The 3,955-nt window shown below is 44.0% G+C and overlaps 1 long non-coding RNA gene across 1 annotated transcript; it reads right to left on the bottom strand.

Annotated features, from left to right (window-relative positions):
- Positions 1-364: 364 nt before the first annotated feature.
- Positions 365-3,222, bottom strand: LOC113483622. The gene is made up of 2 exons (XR_003399059.1): positions 3,105-3,222; positions 365-2,901 (listed from the first exon to the last, which is right to left on the bottom strand). It is a non-coding gene; the product is annotated as an uncharacterized LOC113483622 (long non-coding RNA).
- Between the last annotated feature and the right edge of the window lie 733 nt (positions 3,223-3,955).

The following is a 3,955-nucleotide window of genomic DNA, read 5'->3' as shown; positions in this document are numbered from 1 at the left end:
GGGGGGGGGGGGGAAATTCTTCAAATAAATACTTTCATCCTTCACCCGCTCTTCCAAAACAATAACCCCTCGGGGGCGGAGGGGAGCAGCAGCCTTTCGGGGGCGGCTCCGCCTGGAAACTCTCGCCAATATCCAGAGTGTTAGGGACCCCAGAACCGCCTTAGTGACCCCTGAACCGCAAACTGCGTGTGCAGGAGTCAGGGTGTTGCAGAGGTAACTGGGGAGGACAACAAATGGACAGGGCTTCACCTGGGTGACACCGGGCTCTGTTTTCACACTCTGCACCTCGCTCAAGATTGAAAGTACAATTTCTTTGAAGTCTCCGCTCTGAAAAAATGTTATCTCAGAAATGAAGCCAAAGAAGTGTTTTGTTTTGTCCTTTTAATGCAAATGCCAACCTAAAACGATTAACATTAAAGAGGTTAAAGACCAACAAAAACCACTGATTAGTACTTGATTGTACACCACATTAAAAGTACACGGCTTTGGGGAAATTTTTTTCAACTAATATAAAAGTCAACAGAAAGACAGGGTTGATTACACAGTGTTTTAGGAATGGCTTGGTATCATCAGTACAAACACATATTTTAAAAGTGCACATTTTAAAAAATAACCATAGAATCGAAACGTTTATAAATATTTATTGTAAAAAAATCCAAATATTAAAAAATAAATAGTATGTTCAAACTCACAACAGAACATTCCTTCATTACCAAACATGTGATGAAGGGAAATATGGAATATAAGATGTCTGGAAAGTGATACAACATATCAACATTGCAAATGTTTTTTGCGAGCTACATTTTCAGAGGGTTCTCCTCTGTACAGTTCACAAGGAATGTGGTAGATTTTCCCATAAATATGCCAAGACCCAGAATTAATAATAACAATAACAATAATAATAATAATACCCACTCCACTGCAGTTTGACTCGGTCTTTACTCAGGAAAAGTCCCATTAAATTAATGGGGTTGCTTAGAATGGCAGGATTGGGCTCAGATCATTCTGTAGCAACTAAAACAGAAGCACACTGATGAGTTACAACTTCAAGGAATTCGCGTTACGAACAGAGCATTGCATGATCCCTAATGAGAAACTACTAAATAAATCTTGATCAGGGAATCATTTCAGTATACACCATGATGTTTATAAAATGAAGATACAAAAGGGATGCAGTTTGACTATCTTTACACTTACGGACAATAAAACATGAGAGCATATGGAAGCCATCGCTTTGAATGCGTTAACAACTTCGATACATTGCAGTATATACATGCTTAATAGGTATTCGGACTGTTAAAATGATCAAAGCCTTTACTCTTATGTCTATGCTCTTGCTTTCACTCTACTGGAAAGAAAACGTTTGTTGGTCACATACTGGTGTTAATGAAAGCCAACATTTCTGCCCTCTCCCAAGAACCGCATTCTGTGCAGCATATGTGTAGGAATAATTTATTAGACGTAAAAGTTCAGAGGATAAAATGCAAAAAAATGGACATCATTTCAACTTTCGAACAGTAAGGTCATACAGACATCTATGGAGGTCTGTACACAGACAGAGTTTCACACAGATACAGCCACATATATCCAGATGTATGTCTATACACAGGATTCGGTAGTTTGGTATTTTCTGCACCCTCTGGGCCCCTAAAGTTATCTTTAAAAGTTTGATTTTATCTCTTTAGAAACGGTTTAAATCTAACGGGCAGGGTGAGTTTGACAGAGAGGAGAACAAATCGCTGACAAAGAACCTTTTACGTTTCATCAGCGTTGTTAGGACGACGAGCAGGAATTTCTCAGATAATAACTCCCACTTCAAAGATTTCTCAGCTCAATAGAAATTGGACCATCCTTTTTATTCAACCACAAGGGCTGGCACTAAAGACGACTCAACTGTTTGAATTTTTTTTCATCGTGTTTATTTTTCCCCTATTCACTAGGGTACTTGGATAAAATAAACAACAAGACAATTACTGGAACATGGACTTCTAACTTTCCCGGGCCCATGGCCCAGCGCCCATGGCCCCGGTCGTGCGGGTGTCAAGTTCCCCCGCACCACGGAGCCTCCGCTCGCCGCTGCGCAGCGCCGGCCAGCCAGGGTGGGGTGGGAAGGGAAGGGGGGCACGGGCAGCTGCCCCTGGCCCTCGCCCCCTTTCCCGGGTCCTGGGGGACCTCCATCAGCACACCTAGTCCCTGGGGCTGAGGCAGCCCAAGGATGTCTCTTTTGGTCCCCAGACTACCTTCCCCTGCGAGGGGTGGCGGGGAGGAGAGGGAAACACTTCTCGGGCTTTGTGGCCGGGTTTTTCAACGAGAATCTGGGCAGAAACGCTGGGGAGAGGCAACGAGAGCTCGCCCCGAGCCTGGCTGGCAGCCCCTTACTCTGGAGAGAAGGAGAGCGGGGCTACAGCACCGCAGCAGAGCCCGGCTCGGGGGAGGGAAAAGCCCAGCAAACCCCAATTCCGCCGAAGTGCATTAGGTGGAGGAAGTATATCTCTAGCAGGGAGCAGATTGAGTGTATTAAGCTAGCATGAAACCAAAGGTCAGTGCAAATGTATCTTAATAGACTGTCTCAAATGGAGTGTGCCTCCTTTGAAGGCCGCTTGCTATTGCTCTCCTCATTACCATAGCGATCCTAACGTGGCATGCTGATGCACCATAAAACTCACACTTTCAACCCCAAAATCAGACCCTTTGAACAACCCGAGCTTGATTAGACCTTTCTCCTTTTCTTTTCCCCCTTAAAAACCATTTCCTTGCCTTTAGAAACTCGCTCTCAAATCCCAAACGCATTCTCTGATCCCGGCAGAAAGCAGAAACAAAAGTGAGCTGAGGCGACGGTTCAAGCGGGCCTTTTCTTCCTGACAGTCTTATCCATTTTTATTATCGTCTGGAACAAGTGCCCTGTTCGCGTGGGTTTTGTTTACCGGAAATTAAATGAAAATGATTTAGTTCGCGTCAAACAAAAATATATACTTGTATACACAAGAAAAAGGGCCTGTTAGACGTAAATATTATGTCCTTAATGAAAAGACTGGACGGGCTCCAGACTTCGCCTTTCACTATTTAACTATGACTTGCCTATTGCCATAGAAATCCTAACTTACCATGAAGATTCACCGTTGTGAAGAAATACTTCTTTGTGCGAGCTTGCTTTGATGTCTAAGGCATAAGATTCAGGCTTTCAGCTGCGTCTGTCTAGATTACCTTGAGAGCAACGGGGTAGACATCTGTAACAAGCAAATGAAAAATTAAAGGTGATTAGCCTGCACATCCAAATACTTCTGTAAATAGAGAAATAAAGAAATAAACAGATCTCAGGACACGATGAAAATATCCTCCCTGTCTGCAGCTGGTTTCTGTACCTCTCGTTGCCACGACACAAGTTTCGGGGGCTGCAGAGGGGCACAATTCTCCCCTAGTTTGGGCTCCTCTCTCGCACATTTCTCTCGCCTAGGTAATTCCCTATGTGTATTCCCGGTAGCGACACGCTCTCACTATTTGACGTGTTTAAATACAAAAGTTGTCGAGTTTGGGTGAGTGAAGAAGGGAACCCCCGGCTTGGTGCCCTGGGAGGGAAATAAAACCGCATCAGTAAGGGAGGTGCTGGACATGGGGGTGTTTTTATCCACTGACCAGCTATTTATTTTCCTGTAGCTTTTATATTTATATACATATACGTCTGTGTGCGCATGTGTGTACAGTTGTACACACACACTAACCCCGGACACCTGGGTGCAGAGGTGATGTATCAGACACTAGAAGATGCGGTTACAGCAGCCTTCTGTCTGCACTCAGCAAGCCATGCAAACCTCTTCCAGGAGCCCATGCTATTTATTTGCCTATACTATCTGGTATTCTTAAACATCATTAAAGTAATTAAAACGGCACCATTCGGCAGTTTCAAGCTACCCCAGTGGAGGGGTTTGTTTATTTATTTTGGTTTGTGGGTTGTTTT

Source organism: Athene cunicularia (genome assembly GCF_003259725.1).
Source record: "Athene cunicularia isolate RWA chromosome 9 unlocalized genomic scaffold, athCun1 chr9_part1, whole genome shotgun sequence".
In the NCBI taxonomy this organism is placed as follows: domain Eukaryota; kingdom Metazoa; phylum Chordata; class Aves; order Strigiformes; family Strigidae; genus Athene; species Athene cunicularia.
Note: the sequence above shows the minus strand (reverse complement) of the source record. Positions and strands in the feature narration are given on the sequence as shown.